We start from the raw sequence: 24,248 nt of genomic DNA, 5'->3' as shown, positions 1-24,248 counted from the left end.
GTGGATAAGGGTGTTGAAGGTGAAGGCTAGAGTTCCATTAATAAAATGAATTGTGGGATTAGACAATCCTCAAAATTTGTAAAAGAGCATTGGGAAAGGGCTATATTATTAAGTAGATATCTTTGACTAATTACAAGACATGCTTGGGGTCTTCTCAATTTATTGGACAACTACACAACAAAATTAAAAAGGTGGAAGTAGAACTTGCTACCCATGCAAAATTAAAAAGTTGAAGGTAGAACTTGCTACCCATGCTAAGTACGACACGATGTGAGTTGTGATCTACACTATACACTGAGTGGTCTAGTCAGGCTCATTTGAAGCATTATTGCTTCCGGTGCTTTGATTAAAAAGGTATTGACTTCTCCAATATGCATGCTACCATTGTCACACCACCTGTCCCTTGAGCACCAATGACCCGGATGATGAAGAGGACATATGTAGAGTTTTGCCATGCTTTGTGTTGTTGAAGTCTGGTAAATTTATGATTTTAATAACACTTATATTGGTTTATGTGTTTTTTATCATAATTATTATTCTTGGTAATAATAATAATCCTCCTTATTTTCTGATAATTAACTAATATAAGAGACCGTGGGATAATTTTTAAATCATAATAAAATTATTAATAATATTAATTTTAAATATTATTATAAAATAAAACACATCCAAAGTCCAAAAAGTCATTGATATTTAGATCTCTGTTAAAACATCTCACAAATGAAGAATGTTCAATTCATGAGTGAAAACACGTTTATATGATTATGAACAATAGTTATGTGCAAATAATCCCAATGTCTATATGTACTCAAATCCTGCCCCTTACTTGCTCCATCAAAAATTGTACGCGCTACAACTTAACCGCTCATTTTAGAAGAAAAAATAAACATAAAAAGACTCAAGCACCAAACACAGACGCTCACATACAATACTGGCACTGTGATGATAACAGTTTAAGAAGTTAAATGCATTGGTCCGTATCATCTCAGCCTGAACTTTGGAATATCATAATCTGGAGCAACGCAACAGTAATTAATGATACATGGATTTGCTGTGAATATTCAGCAGAGCAGTTTCTGAAGCCACTAGTTAAACTGAGAAATGACATGACCTTGTAACTTTACAGCATCAATCTGAAGGTTATTATATGCAGACGAGACGAAGAAACATTACATGATGCGAAATTGGCAAAATTTCAATGGTTATTGTCATCAGTGAGAGCGCCTGCGGCAGTGATGAAGGAAACACGGTATCAGACACTGAGTTTTGGGCGAAAATCTGGAGAGGCAAACGGCTTTGTGAAGTTGTCTGTGCAGGCCATCCTAATCCTTTCAGGTGTTGCTGGATTATCCAGCGGAAACCAATCGAAGAGATTTTCTTCTGCTCTGGCAGCTGTTATGGCATCTCTGATGGCAAAGAACACCGATGCAGCAAGGAAGAACGGTGGTTCACCGACAGCTTTCGAGGAGTGAATTGCCTTTGGATTTGGAGCACCCTGTTGCATAAGGGGGAAAATTAGCAGCTTAAGCTAGAAATAATTTCTAAATTTAATTTAGGCAGTCAATGACAAGAAAAATTTTTATGCTCTAAGAAGACATGCTTTCTACAAACCAATGTGAAATATACAAGAAATTGTGTCTCATTAAGCAAATATCCCCCAAAAAGGTGGGTGTGACGTATATGAAGTGGTTCTGCATATTACCTTTAGAAGGAAACCTTGAAATTCATAGGGATGTCATTTGCAGAAGGAATCTTGTAAGTTCCTGGTCCACAAGTGTATAGATTGCCAGGTCTAATCCACTTATGATCTGGGTCTCCCCATTTTAGTTCTTCCAAGGCAACCCAACCTAAACCCTGTATGAACGCTCCTTCGATCTGAGAAGAAATGAACGGAACTGTCAATAATAACATAAACAAATTCAGAACATTTTTCTTGTAAGCTAAATTACATCAAAACAAATGTGACGTGCAGATTAAGATGTGGCATTTCATGCTGCAGAAATCTGTTCTGATCACCTGATAGATGCATAATTTCAAATCAAATTATAGCAATTAAACAATACTAGTTTTGGAGTACAAATGGAGTGAAATAGGAAATTATGTTGATAGTCAGAGCATCATTTGATATGACAATAACCACAAAATTTTTGTTGGTAATGTATGAGGACTGAGAATACCATGCAAATGAATGAATTGAAGATACTCTTAACAAAAATTGAAGGTAACAGCCTTGGGCTTGATAATATGGAATGACAAAAATATCAAAAATATCTCAACAGAAGAAAGAAAAAGGATATAAATTTACAATAGAGGAGAAAATAAACCTAGCATGTGATAATTTTCGCATTGCCTTATTGTGCAATGTCAAATATAAATAAATCATTCATCAAGTGAACAATTCATGTCAATGATATAGTTGGCATAGCTTAGTACAACAGCAAAACCCATGGGCGATGAACTAATTGTGTTTAACCAAGTAATACTAAAAGTGACTAGCATGCTAACATTTTGAAATCAGGCCAACCCACTGAGTTAATTGATTAGTTGACAGCAAAAAGTTACCCTAATCCCCGCAGCCACCCTTTACCAAAAAACAAGGCCAATGACATTGCTGAAGATGGAGGCCAAGCCAGTGATAACTTTGTCTCATCCTATGGTAAAAAAACTACAACCCCCTTTCAACTAATATTTATCTCCATACAGTAGGAAAATATAATATCTGAAGAATAGAAGACTTTTGTAAGTGGTGTAGCCAGTACAGAAAAGGAGGCGCAGCTGGAATGGGAGCAGATGGACGTAGCCCACTATGAGCTGACCTTAATGTATAACTAGCAAAGCTTAAAATTCAGTATCTGACTAAATCATCCCAATAATGTAAAAGACATAACCTGTCCAATATCAATTGCTGGGTTTTAGAGAATGTCCAAGATCCATAACAATATCAGCTGTTCTTGTTTTAGAAGTCCCCAGTGAGGGTGTCTACTTCAACTTCTGCAAATGCTGCTCCATAGGTGTAGTAGCTAAAAAAGCTTTCCTTTTCAACTTTTCCAGTCAAAGTCAATATCAGGAGTGATGTAAAAAGCCATGAGCAGAGAGATCTATCCTTTCCAAGAAGCAGGCCCTTGCAAGCTGTCAGAAATAATGATATGAAAAATCAGAAATAAAATCTACAAACATTAAAAATTTAAAATAGTAGAGTGAATGTAAATTTCTACTGCTAAGTTACCTTGAATAGGAATGTAATAAGTAAACTTAAGAGCAATATCAGAGGAGTAATCTACTTTTTCTAACATCAATAAGTTTTGAAGCCTGCCAAAACCCAATTTGACTATTTATGATTATCTAGTTTGTTTTTAATACTATAACAATGACTACTGAAGAAAATAATTTGAGATTTACGTACAAATTTTTGTTGGGTCTTAATTTTAGGCCTCTATTCCTCTAGTTCAATAGAATAATTATTTGGGTCTCTTCAAGATAAGTTACATTCTCAATCAAATCGGCAAAAGAACATAAGTTTTGACTTGAGGATGTTAGTCCCAGTATTTGAGGGTTGGATACATGAATTTTTCCCTCTCACATTGTTTTATCAAGAACCAAAAGGCTAGATAAACCAAGATCTGACATCATTTCATAAAATTTCAACTAAAACACATTTTTAGGGTCTACCTCTTCATCTTCTCACGACCCTACACCTAAAGAGCTTTTGTTTTTGTTATAGAAGCATCTGTCAGTCATCTAAAGACATGTCTATGCTATCTTAATCAATTTCCTCTAAACTTATCACTATTAGGTGCCACTCCCAATATATTTCAGACAAATTCATTTATTAATTGGTCCTTCTTATTAACTCCTGATATTCATATCAATATTCTCATCTCCACGATGTCCATTCTTTGAGTATGTTGTTTTTTAACCACCCAATATTTTGAACCATACATCATAGCTAGCCTAACTGCCATTCTATAAAAATTATCTTTCAATATACGAGGTATTCTACGATCGCATAAAAGTCTGGAAGCTGCCATCCATGTTACCAATGAAATGCTATTTGTGACATATTTTGCAAGTTCCCCATCATCTTGGAGTATGCGCTTAGAGAAAACTTCTACTTCTACCAATCTCAATAACATCCATTCTAATCCCCTCATTTCTACTTGTCTTATTAATGAAATTATTTTTCAAATATCTTCACCCTATAACTTGAAACCCTTAGCTTCTGAAGTTTTTCTCCACATCTCTAACTTTGAGTTGACACCTTTCCTACTTTTATCAACTAAGGCCATGTATCTCCCAAAGCATGGAATTAAACAATGAAATCAAGACTTGCTAAGCCTACCCATTTTACAAGTTTCAGTCATTTGCCTTCGATGACAAGGAATAAATCTACGCTTACTTAGGAGCTTTTCAGGACATAAATGAATATATTATTTTAATCCAACTACCAATCATATCTTCCTTCCATACCCATCTCCTGCTTATTTAGAGTTAAATTGGTGGATCATTGGATAGAATAATGACCTGGAGGACTTGAACACGCAAGCTACACCAACATGTTGTAAGAGACTTATTCAAGATTTAAACTTTTCAAACTCAAATCCCTAATCACATGAGAGTTGGGTGGTAAAAATAGATAAATCATAAGAGGTCATATAAGCACATTACCTTGCATAATGCTTGCCATATGAGCATGCTAGCAATAAAACATATAGGCAAAAGCAACATGTTCAACAGCATAGGTGAGTAAAGTGCACTAATACTAACCTTAGGATGGTTAGTGCAATCTCTAAAACTCTCTAGATTATGCAACACAACCGAGAACTATCTGGACTCCTACTATTTTAGAATACAAGATGAGAATTATCCCTGGCATGAATCATGAAAAAAGATGCAATACAGAGTATCTTTTTAGCTACAGCAATCTAAAAAGTTAAACATCAAAGAGTCTGAGAACTATTTTAGGGCCAGTGACTAGAGAATGCATGAAATGTCCAGCTTGTACAATAATCTTGGCCTTCATCTATGCATGCAACAATTGGCCTCAATTTAATCTCACTTTTCTTTTTTCTATTAATAATGACAGGTAAGCATTTAGGGGCTGCATAATTTAGGAAGACAGAACAAAAATATGACATTAATAGATCAGTTAAATAGCTTCCTTTAAAAATAGGTAACATAAAAATGATAAAAAAACTTGATGATTACAATTAAATAAGGGTGATCACTCAATGACAGAATATCTTCAAAAGCATTACCTCAGCAAAGGAACTGTGACCAAGTTTAGCAGCTACAGGGTTCATGCGTGACTTTATTTGTTCACAAGCGTCTAAAACAGCAGCCCCATACATATCAGAGCTTGCAGAAGCTGCTGTTGGTGATGAATTTGGTACCCTAAACAAGCGAATAAATATGAAACCACAGGGTAACAATCAAAACATTTTCTTTATCAATGGCATTCTTTCTTTCCACTGTCATGAGCAAGAGAGAATGTAAAGAACAAGAAATAGCAAGAGGGCAACAAATCACCTTGTCTGTACTTGTCTCAGATATGAATACTGAACTAAGAGGTATATTTAAGGATGAAGCAGCAATTTGAGCAACCTTTGTGTGCAAACCCTGCCCCATCTCGACACCCCCATGGGTTACAAGAACTGTCCCATCAACATAAACATGCACAAGAGCACCAGCCTATGTACAAAAAGATATTGATTAGCCCATGATTGACATCCATTAAAAAGTATAGAATTTTTAAATGAGTCAAGAATTTTCAATGTATAACATATGATGCCTCTTAGCTGATGTTATGGATGCCAAATATATAATATATATGTATTATATTTTTAGAGAGTTCATCATTTTTAAGTCAATCTATCCTTAAGGGTACACAACAAAACCAATGATATGTTCTTGTCAGGTTTCAAGAATATACAAGCGAGCAGAATGTGATATCAATTGTTGACAAACTGCCCATGCGATAGTTTATTTCAGAAGTGAATCACATCTTGGAACTCCTAATTGGGAATACTTGCAAATGATTGACTCCATACAGCAAATAAAAATACTGGCATTGATGACTACAAACTGCATATGCTTCATATTATAAGATAAAAGGATAGTAGTAAGATGGTTGAATTGGGACCTATGTAAAGCTTCGACTTTTGAATATCTTTTTGTTTTACAAATGAAACAAATAATGAAGCTGAACTAGGAAATATCTGGAGAGATATTTCCATACCTGATTCATAGGCTTTGAAGTAAATGAGATGCCAAATTTTGTTGGAATCATAGATATCCCCCGCTTTCTCCAGCGATTGCGAGTATTAAAGTGATTAACAGCATCACGAACCTTTGAAAATTGACAAGATGCCTTTAGTTCATCCCATACCTGCCTCAATGTGATATTTTCAAGTAGTTGACCATAAGGTGTCACAGATCCTTCACTGTGAAAATTAATTTCCTGAAATTTAGGTGTTGTAAAGTCAGTAAAAAATGAGGATTAAAGAACATAATTTCTCAAATGTGAAACAAACAAAAAGACGTACCCTTATCTCTTCAGGGCTTCTCTGAAGCTCCAAAGAAACTCGCTGGATCCAGTTTTCTGCAATAATCATGCCTTGAGGCCCGCCAAATCCTCGAAAAGCTGTATTACTTGGAAAATTGGTATAGCAAACTTGCCCTCGAAGCCTAATATGTGGTATATCATAGACATTTTCTGAATGAGCAATAGCACGCTCAAGGACTGAAAGGGACAGATCCAATGAGTTTCCAGCATTGTTGTAGAGCTCAAGATCCAAGGCTAAAACTTTTTCCATCATTTGTAGAAGCCAACCTAAAAGCAAGTAAAATCCTCCTTAGATAAACTACACAGAACAAATAAAGCATGTGTATACAGAAAAGAGGAAGCACTTTTCAAGTATGATACCATACAATGATCTCTTTTTGCAATTGTGAGATTTACCCCTAAAAGATGCACTGTTAGTTAACTATCTTCTCAAAGTATAGGTGCATTCCAAGTCTGAAATCAGCTTATTAGTATTGTTATATTTCAAATCTGCAGGACTGAGGCTACATATTACAAAGATACCAATCTGTATGGTAAGACAATGTTTAAAAATTTTTGTTACATATTTCATCGGGTTCAACAGAACTACTATTTAATTATATTAACGAAGAAAACCACCAAAGCCATCCACATTGGGATCCCAAAGGCCTTCCCATCTAAACTAAACATCAAACAAACCACATTTATGCTCCTTTAAAGATTGCAGGTTTCTCATGCAATAAATCTGATTTAATGAATTGAGTGAAAATTCTCATCTTTCTTCTAAAAGCAACTAGATACCTTGTACTTTCCAAGAAAACTATGGCGCTGCCCTGAAATCATCATGTCTACATCTCTGTCTAATGTAATCTTCACAGGTCGCTTCAAGAGATATGCTGGTACACAGGCTGCAGCAGCAATAAAAGCAGACCTTGTTTCCTTACCACCAAATCCACCACCGATACGCTTGGTCTTGCAAACAACTTTTGACAACGGAAGACCAAGTACATGAGCAACAGAACTTTGATGCTTTTGAGGAGCCTGTTGTTGCAAACAACATACACAATAACATGTTACTAAGCGAAAAGGCAACGCTTAAATGTGCTAGTGTTTGCAAGCAAATCTGAAAAGGAGCGCATATGAAAGAATAGAATATATCCAAAAAAATAGTACTAGCAGAAAAGGGTAGAAGATGAGACAGAACACTACTTGTCTCAAAGATAAATACTTATAGCTCTGCAATAACAAATGCCTGAACATTGATACAGTTAATTGATGACAAATATCTACTATGCAGTAATGCAGCCACTAACATTTTGATTTGCTAGCAAGACAAAATACAAATTAAAACTAGTTTCGATAAAAGAATGAAAGGTTCCTGTCCTACTAAATGTGTAGCTTTTGCTCCATAATCTATATCTAAATGATTAACTAATTCCTTGAGAACTCCTAAGTATCCATAATACGTGATCTACAGTATCTACCAAATGGCCGGGTATCCTTTGTAAATCAAACATGGACAGTCTCACAATCTACTGATCACAACAAATTATGCTTTAGCAGAAATCATTAGTTGAGACATTAGTTTAGTTAGGAATAATTACCTCTGCTTTTTAGATTTTATATTTGTGTCCTTCACCATTCTTCATATAAAAAAACTACAGTCTTCTTCTCACTTATCACTCATGGGAGCCAACTTAGTCATCTTTTGCTATGATCTCTTATTTAAGTTTCTACATAAATTACCCTATTGGAACTTTAAGACACATAAGACTTTCACCTTTTCCTACTTCAGACCATATGGCACTCATGCCATTCATTCAAATGAACCTCGTTTAATCATGTTATATCTATATCAATGTTCCCCAGAGAATATTTTGACGACTTACAAGATGCATAACTTTGACGTACTCAACTAGTGAGGCACACTTAATATGAATATTTATTCCATTTTCAGATTTAGAAAACTATTCCATTGGCAATAAAATAAATACATCTGTCAGAACTAATAAATAGCAAGTTTTAAATTAATGTATTCTGCCACTTTATAACAACATTTTTTAATAAGAAAAAAAACAAAATTTTATCAAAAGCTCAAATTACCACACTATCTTAATTATCATAAGTCATAACCAGTAAGCGAGGATTCTGTAAATAAAACATAAGCCAAAGAAATTTGTAAAATACTTGAGTAGAAGAAATCATATGAACTTCATTCCCACCATCAACCGTCCAAATAAGACTGCTATGAGTTTCCAGATAGAAATGTTCCTGACCACCAACATGAACCTCCCCTTCTATTATTTTGTCACAAGCACCTGACTGAAAGCACCATTCTACATCTCCATTTGCAAAAACATCTACGCTGTGTTAGGATGGAAACTGCCACAACTAATAGCATCTTTTATAGATAGGACTGGCGAGTTCTTCATATTCAATATGCACTTTCCTGGAAGCAAGCTTTGCATTTTCATGAGTATCAGCAACAACAATTCCAATAACCTGTGGGCAAGATATGCAAATTGCATACATGTATCAAAAGAAAAAAGTAGATATCAAAATCATTTCATTCGTTTAAGAATATATCAAAATATCTTTACCTGACCAACACAAGTAACAAGTTCTGAAGCAAAAACTTCCTCATCATGAATGACTGCTCCAATTTTATTACTCCCAGGGACATCTCTACCGAGGAATAAACCTGCAAACCCTGGAGATGTTTTGGCCTGTGAATCATCTATTGACAAGATACGCGCATGAGGCTTTTTACTTAACACTAAAGCAGCATGTAAAGCATTTGGAGGTAGTGGCACATCATCAGCATATTCCACCTCCCCAGTCACCTGGGTACATTTCAAATATTAGAAAAAGGAAAACATAAAAGCATTTAATAATGAAGAGAAAGTTTACAGGCTGAGCAAATATGAATAGTCTGCACTACTAATTAGATTTTTTTTCCCAATTGTCACCTGAAAATAAAAAAATAAAAAAAATAAAAAATTAGAGTTCAAAATATGCAGAAATACAGGATGCCACTGACCACATGATACTTAAATACTGTGCTATACCATTGAGTGGAGCAAGTCTATTTAGACAGTTAAATAAATAATGCCCAAGCCTTTTAAAAAGCTTCACAGAGCTTCTACTACATGACTTGACAGTAAAGCACTAGTATAAGTTTAGAGATAGAGACAATAACATTATAGTTACTATGCTTGAATACAATATGATGAATCAACATATAACAAACCTGTAGTTTTGAAGAAAGATGGACCATAGGAAGCCCAACAGCTGTTCCTTCTCTTATCACCTCATAGCATTGGGTTCCACTAAAGGATGGCTTAGAATAAGGCATTATAGCTGACTGATGGTTTGAAAGAAACCCTTCTTCTGTAAAAGTGGCCTTTCTCATCCTCATCTGCTGAGAAACAAACAGAAAAGAACTTGAAAAAGAAACTTAATGTCAAGGACTTCCGGAATTCAACCATTCCACCAGGTGCATTTTCAGTAAGAAGGATGTCATCTTTCAGTAACAGAAAAGCATCATCTAACATGTGCTTATCCCAATTTTTCCAATCAGAGATCTTTCAGTTTTTTAATGCAGCAAAGGAAACAGGAGCTACCCCACCATAAACAATAGATACCTCAGCCACAGTCCATTTTACTCCCTCTTGCTTAGAAATACACGCATTCCAGCATTTACAAGGGCAATATCATCCTCTCTTGATGTGCTTGCTTGAATTCTTTTGACAAACTCAAAAGGTCGAGTCCATGGTAAAAATGGACTGACAGTAAGATTTCAGTAGCAGTCAGGTCAACTTTGCGGTAACCAAGAAAAAATTCCTTCGCAAGAATAGTTCGCTGGTTCCCTTTAAAATCAATAACTTTAAAGCTTGCCCCAGCAGCCATCCAAAGAGGATTTAAATCAGATATTGGGCTAGCAGTGCAGATATTCCCACCAACAGAAGCAGCATTTTTTATCTGTTTTCCAGCAAACCATCTTAGCTGCTCCAAAATGGCCTTGCAAGATGATGTCTCATGAGGCACCCGTTCCACTACCAACTTCTTAAGAAAATTTTGAACTTCTGTCAATCTAACAGATGCACCAATCTCCAAACCAGTGTCTGTAATGCTCAACTTGTTTAACTCAGGTACATGCGTAAGAGAAATCAGAACCTGATATGGTGCATTTTTGAATTTCATCTCAATTCCTACCTCAGTATTACCAATCACAAGCTTCGCCTCCGGATACCGGCACTTCAAATTTAAAACATGCTCAAGCCTTAGGGGTCGATACCACTGTAATCCACCAGATCCATACAAATGTAAAGGCATAGAATTTCTCAAAAGAAGTTCTGGGGGAAAAATGAGTTCCTTCTCAGTGTATGAGCTTCCATCAATATCACTATAAGATATAGGTTTCTGCTGGTGATCATGAGTTGTAGAAACAGCAGAACTTCCACAACCATCACCTGAGGTTGCTCGGCAAGAACAAGGTTTGCCACTCGACGGGCAGACAAATTTGTCGGTATGCCCTTTTTCAAAAGAACTGGTGTATAATGAATCATCAATTTTGGAAAAAACACGGAATCCATCAATAATTGCTCTGTATCCTGTACACCGGCATAAATTTCCTGAAATGTATTCCTCTATTTGCTCTTCAGTGGGTGGTGTTTTGCTTGATCTCAGTAATGCATACATAGACATAACAAATCCAGGGAGTACAAAAATCCACATTGAGAGCCATGAGCGTTGGCTAATGTTTCCTGCATAAAAGGCAATAGCACAAATGTCACCACAAGAACATTTTGACTGAAGATTGTCAGTGAAGGTTATATGTATAATTCAGGATATAACAGAGGTGATCATAGTCATACTCCATATTTACATCATAATTAGCAATAAAGAATAAAACTAGCCAATTATTACCTTTATTGAGGTTGTGCATGCTTGCACAAAGAAAAGCATACATAAATAAATTGAGCCTCGGTATACATATGGTTTTAGGTGCCGTATAACTAATGTGCTCTGCACCAGAGACCCCAAGATTCTGTTCTTCAAATTTCTAAAATTACTAAGCTTAAAAGCTCCTCATTTTTTTATTGACAATTATTCAGTTGAGATCTAATGAAACCGTGTCAATCAAAATTCTTTCCTTTGAGTTTAAAAATAACTGAGCTCACAAATACTCCATCGTTTAATAGATACCTTACATGCAAAATCCCTTGTAATGATCATCCATTATATATTTAGAAGAAGGCAACTGCATGTTAAAGTCCTCCACTGACATTTTTGGTAGTTTTAACCATCATACTTTAAATAGATCAATGAAGGGAACAGATCAACATTTATAGTCGATATAATTTACGCAAGAGGGAAACATTCATATGCCAGAATGAGAATCTATGGCTACAGAAACTTGCTGCTGCTAGCTCATTTATCTTTTACTTCCTCAATTTGTGTGTGCGTGTGTGTGTGTTCTCTCTTGCCGAATGCACCAGTTAATATTAATGAATTCCTTAGTCTATGCAAACAGCATTGATTTCAGCCTAGCATTCATTGATTAATGAGTAAGTGTGGAAAATATATACCTGGACAGGGTGTAAGCCAAGGTGACGATTCCCTATGCCCTCCACTGTAATTACATGCATCCCTTCAACAGAATACAGTGGAGCCAAGCATGCGTTGATTGAATAATGCCTGCACATTTTCCATTAGAGGAAGCAGTAATACAGTCATAAGTATAACTGTTTAATGAATAAGCCCCATAGCCTCATGAGAACTACAGAACCTGGACTCCACTTCAAAAAATATTAAGAAGGAAAAAAAATGCTAGGTGCCTCAGGAAGGTCATGATACACAGTCACAAAAGTTGATAAAGCAAATACTTTGGCACATGCTGGTAAAGAATTCAAAATAATTCCTGGACAGAAATGTATGTAGGCTTTGATTATAGGTTTACAAGTCAGTTCCACCATTTTGAAAAATGTACTTTCTATTGCTTTTTGCTTGGTTTTGTAAACTTTCCAATTTCAGCTATTTTTGTTTCTAAATATTATTTCAAATAGAAAAACTAACATAATCAAAAAAATGCAAACATCAGGAAAAAAATTGAATAACAATTCTTTTTATATTTTTATTCCATCTTTATATTTATCTGGTATTAAGAATTACTAATCATCTAAAAATTTATCGCAATGGTGATATAGTACACACAAATTAATTAAAATTTAGGAAGAGACCAGGCAGATCAAAAAGGATGCAGCCATAAAAATATGTATAACATAATATTCATTCTAAGTCAGGATTGTTAAGTAACCTTGGCAAGATTGAAAAACTTCACAAATAGGACAAGAAATAAATTGCAAAACAACCATCTATCAATCTAACAAGATCTTTATGCAAGTTTATACAAGACCATGTAAACTGTGCATTTAAAAAACTATTGAAGATGAAACTCAACATCTGGTTATCATAATAAGGACACAACTCACGTTGTTCTTTTCAAATACTGGTCATAAGAAGAAACCATGACTGTACAAGCTCCACAACCACCTTCACCGCATCCAAGCTTTGTCCCAGTCAGACCAATATCTACACGTCGTATACAAGCCAATCAGAAACTTGTTTGAGAAACAGAGTGACGAGGAATTAAAATTCTTATTGCTAGTTAAACTAGAAGCATCAAAAATCCGTACAGCAAAAATATATTACAAAATGAAATGATTAAAAAACATAAGACAAATTAACACTTCATCCAGCAAAGTACCAGCAAAACAGGTTTTTTTTCTTTTCTCAGAATATTTGCCAACACTTTCATCTTAAACCTCACAAACTTATTAAAAAACAAAACTACAGTAACTCCCATTCCAAGTCCCAATGTTATGCCGATAACATGGCACAAAATCAATCCCCCGTCTCACCAGAGACAAAAATGCGAAAAGCAAATCACATAGCGCTGCAAGCTTGTGTAACAAGAGAGCATGCTTTGAATATTTTACTTGTAAAAGAAGACCGACAAAATTTAGGCTCCAAGGTTCTGTATCAAGGAAAAACCAACCCTAACCAACCAAAAAGCAATTCAACCCATTGACTCAATACACAATTCAAAATCCCCAGCAATTCTAACTAAGCTATTAATAACACCAGACACATCAAATCCCTTCCAACCTCAGTGAATTTACGCACTGAAACCATTAACATCGAAACAAACCTTCAAGCACAAGAAGAAAAAGTAGAACTTTCAATTGAACAAGCATCTGACAAGAGTATAAGGAAAAGCAAACATCTTTCCACAAATCGATAAAAATCCAAACCCAATACCACACCAAAACTCGAAAGAAAAGAAGCGCTTGGACCTCTCAGATACTGAATCAGGGTGAGATGAGCAAGGCCATCAGGGAGCACACGACGAACACCGTTGACATAAAGAATAGCGTCCGTGGAGCAAACATCATCAACAGCGACCTCGTCGGCCTTGGTGAGCGATCCCATAGCTCGCGTCCCAGATCGAAATCGTCAAGAACTCGTCCGATCGCAGAGGAACACCAGCAGCGGAGGGCATCCGGAGCTTCAAGGCGAGGTTTTTGGAGACTAAAAAAGGAAAGCTTTGCGGGATTATTGGAAGGTAGTGAGTGTGTGGGCGGAGCAAGGATCACACACGGAACTTGGAAAGATTGAATCATGGAAAGTATAGAGATTGCAAGAGATTTGCTAAGTCACAAGTGCATGGGATGGGATGAGATCAAGGTGCCGTCTCCAGTGTCTTGACTCTTGTTGAGAATTTTTTTTTTTATATAATATATATTAATAAAATAATACTTTTTCATTTCTTTTTATTTAGGTAGAATTGCCCAAAAAACCCAACTTTGCCATATTGCCCCAAAAAAAAACCCATAATTTTGCAATCCCCAAAAACCCCTTCCTTTTATACTCCATGATTTTCAAACCCCCAAAGTACGTAATAGCATTAAATGGAGTGTTTTTTAAATTTTATGGACGAAAAACGTCTTTCTGACGGAAAAGTCGTGCATTTACAGCATTTTCGGTGTGAGGAGGAAAGTGGGTGGGTTTTAGAGCTACAATTGTCTGTCTTCTCTCAACTCGCGTCTCAGCCCATTTTTGCAGACATCCTCCAGTATAATTCGATTTTTCCCTTTCCACTGATGTCTCGAAGGAGAAGTCCCGCATAAGTATTCTGCGATTTCATCGGGTTTGCAATCTAAAGGTATTGATTATGCTTTTTATGTTAACTATTTTTATTACTAAAAGAAACATTTTTCCGGTTTTGTTTTGTGATTTTGTTTTTATTGGAAGACATTGAAGCCTGCAGGGGGATTTATCGACTGGGGTTTTGTTAGTCTGCAGGGAGATTTCTCGGCTAGGGTTTGTTTTGTTTTACATTTTCGTCTGTGTACACGATCGAAATAGTTTTCAATTGTTTTGATTTGTGTAATGTTTATAATGTACATTTCACCTTTCAATTGATATGGTTGCAGTTGTACAAATAAGGTCTCCGTTTAAATAATGAGTTTTTACCGTTTAAGTTTTGTCGTCTCCGTTTAAATATTGGTATCCCTATTTAATAATATAGGTCTCTGTTTAACAAGTGATATCATTGTTTAAGAATTGAGAGTTTACCGTTTGACAACTTATATTTCCGCTTAACAATTTGTGAATACGACTGGCTGAATGTGCTGTTATTGTCGCAGGCTTGTGATTATGGCGGTCAATCTAGTTAATGGGCGATGCTACTTGACACCGGTAGTGGAGACCGTGGCTGAATTGAAAGTTCACATGATCTCTCGACACTGAGAGATCATCCCAGTAGGGACACTCGTTCATGACATTCTATCGAGTTGGAAACTGTATTCCAAGAGCGGGACCTTCTTGATTCTCTATTGCAAAGGTACGATAGCCGCACCAATAAATTCAGAATCGGGGAAAGCATGTTAACTTTCAGGCCTGAAGATGTGGCCCTCGTTCTTGGTCTACGTTGCGATGGAGACGCAGTCGTGTTTCAAAAGAAGAAAACACGCTCGACTTTGAAGAGGTATTTATCCAAAATTTACGAGAGACACAAAGACTCCATCAGGAGCACTCTTCAGCAACTCCTTGGACAGAGGGGAGAAGAAGAAATTTTTGTGAAACTCATCGATGGTGTACATCATGGAGTACAATCCTCTTCCCAAATACCTCCCCGCTTTCGCTTCCTAATCGGATCATTGATGATGTTGATGATCTACCGGCGTGAGGGGCGATACTGTGACGGTCGCAAGCGGCACTAGTGGCTTATGGAGGACATTCCACAGGCGGCAGCTCGAATGCAAGCTAGATCTGCGGGGAAGAAGACCAACATAGGGTATATTAAGGGTTGCACGATCGCGCTTAACATCTGGTTTTAAGAGCTGATCGGAACCGGAAAGAAAGTCTATTTCTGCAAGATCCCAAGGATGTTGTGCTACGGTGAAAATACTTACCGGAAGCAAGCGACGATAAAAACCAGTTTGTCATCTCTCGAAGTAAAAGAGGTAGTAAATCATGAACAATATGTTTAACAGTAGTCATTAATGTTTAAACATATTATTTACTGTTTAACTTTGTTCATTTACCGTTTAAAAATTATTCTTCAATGTTTAAAACTTTTGTTCTTTGTTTACGTTTATGCTATAATGTTTAAATATATAAGTTCAATGTTTAACTATAGGTTTTATTGTTTAAACTGAATTATTTCGCTAAATTATTTGGTTTATACATGTTAGTTTCATGAAAGTTTGGTTCCGTCGAATCGTTGATTTAGAGCCAACCATCGGTTGGATGCTATTGACTCGGAACCACTTGCTTTCGAAGGTAAGATGAGAGGGCAACCTCTTCCGTCTGGCGCTCGACGCCGTTCTCCTACTTCCAGCCCAAAACGCGCACACATTCCTCGACGCCGGAGAAGCCCTCCCCTACCCCACCAGATTGCAACACCCCCACCGACGACGACATCGACAATCCCCCGATCGTGGCATCCCCCCGACCGTCGCAGCGCCCCCGACGGCACTAGTCGAGGATGTCATTGCAACTCTTCTGCAGCCTTGCTAGATATTGATGACCGAGTTCCCTCGGCTTGTCGCTCGGGTTGAGCCATTGGAAGGCCGGTCACAACCGACTGCGTCGTCCTTCCGAACAAATGAAGCACCCGGGATGGACGCAGCGTCGGAATTCGACAACAACGACGTCATCGGGAAGGCCATTCAAAAACGACCTCATTTAAAGAGGCTTGTGAAAAAGAGGAAAACAATAATGCATCCGTCTCAACCGCCGGCTGATAATGAAACAATAGCAACACCATCGGCAGCTGATGGTGTTACCGTTGATGTCATGGCCGTCACGGTAGAGCAGATCATAGATAATGTTGTCATTGCCACGGTTGATAAGATCGTTGACTCTGTTGTTAACGAAATCATGAACCCGGTGGAACGGGCGGCTGACAGTGCGGCATCAAAGATGGACACAATCCCTGAAGAACAAGAACCAGCTAACATTGTGTCTCCCATTGATGTTGTTACCGTGGCCACGGTTGAGAAGGTCGTTGACTCTATTGTCAACGAAATCATAATCATGGTGGAACCAACGCCCGACAGTGCCGCATCGAAAGCAGACACGATCCCACAATAACAAGAAGCATGTAAGGATATGTCTCCGTTTGATGTTGCCGTCATACCCGCATCGAAGGAAGATGATGCTGGTGCTAAACACCGCCAACCGTCAACAACAGTGTTGCATGATGATCCCAAAACAGCTGTTGACGAGCGTCAAGGGAATGACGCCAAAATAGCGACGAGAGAGAAGATCAATGCCAATCAAAAATTAGAAGAAGTTCGGAAAGTCTTTATTCCGAAGAAAAAAAATACGTTGGCCAATCGCGCCTCAACAAGTACGAACAGGAGTTGATAAGGATCTTTCTCAACTGCTCTATGGACAAGTAAGTTTGAAGTTTTTATGGTATTGTTTAAACTATTACATGTTACCCTTTAAGTTATATAGTTAACGTTTAAATATCGCACATAGCATTTAAACTATTAAATGTTACCCTTTAAGTTATATATTCAACGTTTAAATATTCCAGATAGAAGTTAAACTATTATATGTTACCATTTAATTTATATAGTTAACGTTTAAATATTCCACATAGAATTTAAACGGTTGATGTATCAGTTAAATATTTACAATTTGTTTACGTATCTTTGTTACCGTTTAACCGCAGCACTATCGTGTGGAAGAATGACTCTTTGAGCACCACACTGTCCAGGCTATTCGATCTGCTTGAGGGGAAGGAGATGGTCTCAGACGATGTGATGGACGGTTTCGTATGTATAATCCAAAATTTTCTGAGCATAATGCCATATCGTTATAAGAAGCGCGCCTCCATCACACGACCACTGGCGCTGTTTATGTCAATGCAGGGTGACGCACATGATACCACTATGGCTATGATCGGAGATGCCGCGCGCAACTTGCATGATGTTGAAATTGTCATCCTCCCGATAATTATGAATGCCAATTTCCATGTCGTCATCCTTGACAATGACAAATAAGAATACATGCATTATTCTTCATGCCAAAGCAAGAAAAACGATAAATACGCGCTAGAAATGGTAAGTGTTAATAATTTGTGTTTGAGTAATAGTATTTGCTAAATAACCGGTATTCTAATATCAACTTGTATAACTCCACAGCGGAACCTATTCGACTTTTGTATCGACATGGAGTTCGGCGAGTCGGCGACCACAAAGTACCCACTTGTTCACGACACTGAAACCCCACGACAAAACAAGGAAGTGTCGACTGCACCGTCTATGTGATGCGGTTTATCAAGCAGTTACTCGCCGATGAGAAGCTACGGCTACCGCATACTTAAGGAGGGAAGGACAACCGGCATCACTGCCAAAGGGGAGTGTTTGAAAGCGGATTCATAGAATACGTTGTCTTAGTTTCAAATGTAAACCAGTTTAAATTCAATTCATTGTTTTCGAAGAACATGACAAATTTTGTCAATGTAAATTTACATGTATCTATATTTATATGCTTGACTCTTTTTTTAACCTTCCAGTATCATTGTTTTACTTGCACTTTCATTGTTTAACTGTCAATGTCATTGTTTAAATATCCATGTTATAGTTTAAGACGAACAAGTCACTTGTGAAAATAACTATTTACCGTTTAAAATAACAATGTCGTTATTTAAATACATGTGTTAACGGTAAGAAAAAGGTTTTCTCTGTTTAAAAATGAAAAGTTGGCACACAATTAAGTTTGTTTAAAAATTAGTTATTTTACAATGGCTAGTCGGCGACAGTTTCATTGCAAAATCTGCAATTTTGAACGGAGCCGTGGCAGCGGTTGCAACATAACTTGCGGATCTCAAAGGCTTGTGACTCGATCCTCTTTCGCCTAGGATGCCCAAGTTGCCTTCTCGTCACAGGCGGTCGCAGACGCAGTTCACGATTTCTGTCCGTAGGCTTGTCATCGTTGGGTATGGGGAATATATCTTCCTTATACGCCAATTTGTAATTATCGACGGTAAAGTAGCCGCTAATAAATTGATGAACGTTGGTGTATGTCTGCATTATTCCAACGCAAACGTGTTTGTACAAGATACCATAAACTTGCCACCTGCGACATGAGCATGTTCTGATGGCAAGATCTATAGAGTAGCTGTACTGGTCAATCACTTTATAACGATTATCGACACAACGACCAACACGAAGATTTCGGTTATCCTCAACAAGTATCTCCACCTTCGAATGTATGTCCGAGCACAAGTAGGTCTCCCATTTGTTTGCTTGCTCACGGAGGTTGCTTAACATGTGCATCAACTTGAACCTATTTAGCATACAACACAAATCTCAGACAAGGTCAAGAAAAGACATTGATAGTTAAACAAAAACACACTTTAGTAAACAATATTATCATAAATTAAACAATGATGTAGATGGTTAAACACAGAAAAAGATATTTGAATATTTATAAACTATTTTAAAGGATAATACGAATTCTTAAGTGAAAATGAACATTCGAATACCTTATAGAGTTGACCATCTTCGTTACCGGCAAATACCGAGCTTCTTTGATCCAAGCATTGAACTACTCCACAACATTTGAATACATCTCACCCCAATGTTCGCCTCTGAACAGATAATTCGACCAATGTGCCATATCCGATTTATTAATCAACCAGTGATAGGCTTCTGGTGATGTGGCTTGCAGTTCATTCATGGTATCATCGAAATCTTTAGCCGTGGATGCCCACGCAATACGAAAATATATAGACCAGCACTCCTATCTCAATGTTTTCCCTAGTCTGACGTTGGCTTTCATGAAATTTGCCTCCAAGTATCGAAGACAGTATGCATGTGGGGAAGAAGGGAAAACTCTCGCAATAGCGTTCACAAGGCCCCTGGACCTATCCGAGATGAATGTAATTATCTCATGATAATCTCCTTCCTCGTATAAAGCATCACCTAACTTGGATATGAACCAAGTCCAATTGGCATCGGTCTCGTTGTCGATAATACCGAAGGCGACGTGGAAGAAACCATTGTTTTCATCTTTTCATGTAGCACCCAATAGAGTACCCCGATACTTTCCAAGGAGGTGGGTACCATCGACAAACAGTAGCGGCCTGCAAGCCTTCTTGAATCTGACAATACACATTCTGAAAGAAAAAAAATACACATTTAAACCTGTTACCATTTTTTTCCACAATCGCAATGTAGCCAGGGTTTGTCTTAACTACCTTATCCACGTACCAAAGCAACAAATTATAGCTGGAGATATTGCTGGCGTCGAGCACCACCCGGGCATGCTCTTTCCCAACCAAGCCCGCTTGTATGGAATGTGGACACCATGTTCCCGCAACATGTCCTTCTGAATGTCGATGGCTTTATACAAGGGCCGGTCTTTGAGTTTTTGAATCACCCGTGCGCTTACCCATTTTTTGGACGATTTCGGGTGTGAGGCCGATCACACTCCACCACCGCAAGTGTGTGATGGATTGATTGTCTTTATTCTGAAAGTATTTTTATTATATTCTTTTGATGCATGAAGGCGCCATTCACAACCAACGGCAGTACGATTCCACGATCACCCGTGTTTCTCGTTCTTTATGAATTTGAAGTCGAAAATTCGTTTGATTTGTAAAATTTCAAGTGCGTCCCTCGAAATGTTCAACGCCTTCAAAACGTTGTCCGATATCCAACGACAACACTTCCGAATGATCTAACGAGGAAGGAAGGCATCCCACACCGTCAGGTTCGCCATGGGGTTGACCGGGAGCGCTCGCAGAATCCAAATTCCCGCCAACACTTTAGTTTAAACGAAACCATCCATAAGTTAAACAGAGACATAATGTGCTTAAATGATAAAATCCTAATTTAAACGTTAAGTCAAATAGTTACACGATGAAGATAAAATTTAAATGCAAATAGAATATATTTAAACAGAGCCTATCAAAGTTAAACCGTAATGAACTTATACAACTAAATAAACATAAAAGAGAATAATCTTACAACGAGAAAAACTCGTTCTTAGTAAGATTCGACAATGCCACATCGCCTTTCTCACACAACAAGATCGACTACATAGCATTTGAAGATCGAGTAAAGCGTGACACATCCACTGGAAGTCGACATCATTTTTCTATTGACAAGCATTTTATACCCGTCGGGTGTGATAAACTTCACCCTCACACGGGAAACATCGAGACCCCATCACTCACATATCTCAACTAACACCGACTCCCAAGAAGTCAGCGCCATGAACATTAGCACTCTTCCCTCCCCGTTGTATCTAGCAATACCATAAAAACTATCCATAATATAACTGTTGAACTCCAATCGAGCAAACCAAATGAGAAGAAGAAGAAGAAGTAGATGATGTAAAGAGCCTTCTAAAATGTGTTTTACAAAAAAGTACACAAATATATGCATAAAGTCAGACATGATGGATTGGGCGGTATTTTTCCCACCATTTTAAAAAGCAAAAAAGGTATTTCATTACATGGACCCACTTGAAGTGACCGACAAGGGTTAATCTCTAGAGACAATCATTACTGGCTCCTTGGCCCGTAGTTCTTCTTCATGACTCTCTCTGTTTAAATATCAATCTTAAATGTTTAACAAATATGATTCATTGTTTAACATATTGGTTCACTATTTAAAACCTTTTTATATAGTTTAAACAAATATGTAAACCGTTTAAATATTATCATTTGACTATTTAACAATATATGTATTGTTTAAATTGAATACTGTTACTGACATTGTGTTCACTGACAGAGCCTCCATAAAGAGAACACTTGAGCAGCTTGCTTGTTCACTGTTTAAATTGAATGTTGTTACTGACATTATGTCGTTTAAACCAATATGTAAACCGTTTAAATATTTTGATTTAACTGTTTTAAAATATATGTGATTGTTTAAATTGAATGCTTTCTGCGACATCAAGTTTAAAATGGATATTTTTCCAAAACATTGTGTTACAAACATTCCATCAATCCTCTTGGGTACCTCATGGGTCTCTGTTTAAACGTCAACCTTTTTACGTTTAAACAGTTATATATATTCTTTAAACTATCGGTTCACTGTTTAAATAATTTGTATATCGTTTAAACATATTTATTTTTTTGTTTAAACCGTTGTCACTATTTAAACATATTTATTTTTTGTTTAAACACCATTGTCACTGTTTAAATAGTAAGGCGATTTTGTTTAACATTTTGTTTGTTTACAATGCCCTTTTTTTCTAAAAATGTTTAAATATATAAAGTTCACACTCAAATAAGTTTGTTTCATTTAAAATATTTAAACATTTACAATGACCTCTGATTAAATATCAAAAGTTCACACTCAGATACGTTTGTTTCATTTCAAATAAAATATTTACAACATTTACAACATCCACAACATTTACAATGTCTTCACGGACATCGGACACTTGCGAGTCGATCCTAGTTCGTCTATTAAGATTTCGGTTTTTCTCAAAAACTATCTCTACCTTCGAATGCTCACGGCGGTTGCATAACATGCGCATCAACTTGAACATGTACAATGTAGAACACAAATAGTTAAAAAAGGCAGTTAAACTGTTTAAATATAATCGATGTCTCATGGTCATACTCCTCTGGAGAATCCTCCGCAATCAAGCAATAAGTGAAAAGATAGTTAAACTTTCTTTTCTTGACCAAGTCGAAACGCCCGTCCTCCTCCGCTGGAGAATCCACGCATTAAGGCAATTACGCGGGCATTTCGACCTAGTCAAGAATAGATAGTTTAACTTGTGGTCTGAATGAAGCGAAGATCCTATGAGTTAAACACAGACAATAATATTTGCACACTAAGGAAAAGTTTTTAAACGATGAGAACAATTCTCAAGTGATAAATATCAATTTTGTTTTAAAGTATGTGCTATGGTCACCCTCTCCGGAGAATCCTCCGCAATCAAGCAATGCGTGAAAACTTTCTTGTCCTAATCAAGTCAAAATGCCCGCTTAATTGCTTGCCCGTCATCCTCCGCATTCAGGCAATTAGGCGGGCTTTCTGACTTGAACAGGAAAAGAAAGTTTAACTTATTGCCTGATTGATTCTCCAGAAGAAGATGATCATGACACATCCTTTAAACGAAATATTCTGGACACATGAAGATGAAACTCATCCGAGAAGAAGCAGAGGATGAAGAGGAGGGGATGTCCAGGGGAAGTGGTCTTCATTCTCATTTATGGTGTGAAGTCCGTAAACCGGTTAACGCTTCAGATCCGAGAAAAAAAAGGGAAACGCACGGGGGACGAGCTTTTCTCATTAACGAGAAAGAAACAGGGGTTTTCCGATATATACGGCATCAAATTTTAGAAAATTTAATGCCGTCATTAATTCTTGTGCACGGGATACCATAAATTTGCCATTGGCCACCTGCCAACACTTCTATTTAAACGGAAAAGATAAATATTTTAAGCACATCCATAAAATGTTTAAATGATACATTACAATGTTAAACAGTAATGCAAATAGTTAAATATTGACAAATAAATTAAATGAAGAAGACAATTGTTAAATATAAAAATAATGTATTTAAACAGAGACAGGTGAAGTTAAACGGTAATCAACTTATACAACTAGATAAACATAAAAGAGAAAAATCTTACAACGAGAAAAACTAGTTTTTAGTAAGATTCGACAATGGCACTAAACGTCTGCCTTAACAAGATCGAGATCAGCATACATCCGTTGAAGTCAACCTCATTTTCTATTGGACAAAAGCCGCTTTTTATATCCATCGAGTGTGATAAACTTCACTGACACGGAACATCAAGACTAATGCCCAAGATCTCATTAAGTAACACCAATTCCCAAGAAGTCGGTGCTGAATAATAACCTCGAATCAAGAAATTCTCACCTTATCAAGAAACCGGATTCAAATATAACAAACCAAATGAGAGAATAAGAAAAAGAAGAAGAAGAAGATGTGATGAGCCTTCTAAACTTTTGTTTGACAAAAGGCAACAAAAATGCAAAAATTATGTGTTTAAAAAGGTTGGACATAATGCTGAGTGCTGTTTTTCGCCATTTTTCAAGGGCAAAAAGGAATTTCATAACATGAGTCGCATTTTAAGTGAGCATGTAGGGGGTAAAAGGGAAGTTGAACAATAATGGAATGGTTGTCCGGG

General features: G+C 37.0%; 1 pseudogene; it reads right to left on the bottom strand.

Annotated features, from left to right (window-relative positions):
* Positions 1-883: 883 nt before the first annotated feature.
* On the bottom strand, positions 884-14,314 carry LOC120274679 (annotated as a pseudogene).
* Between the last annotated feature and the right edge of the window lie 9,934 nt (positions 14,315-24,248).

This window comes from Dioscorea cayenensis, chromosome 13 (assembly GCF_009730915.1).
Source record: "Dioscorea cayenensis subsp. rotundata cultivar TDr96_F1 chromosome 13, TDr96_F1_v2_PseudoChromosome.rev07_lg8_w22 25.fasta, whole genome shotgun sequence".
Classification (NCBI taxonomy): domain Eukaryota; kingdom Viridiplantae; phylum Streptophyta; class Magnoliopsida; order Dioscoreales; family Dioscoreaceae; genus Dioscorea; species Dioscorea cayenensis.
The sequence above is the reverse complement of the archived record's forward strand: the minus strand, read 5'-3'. Positions and strand labels throughout refer to the sequence as shown.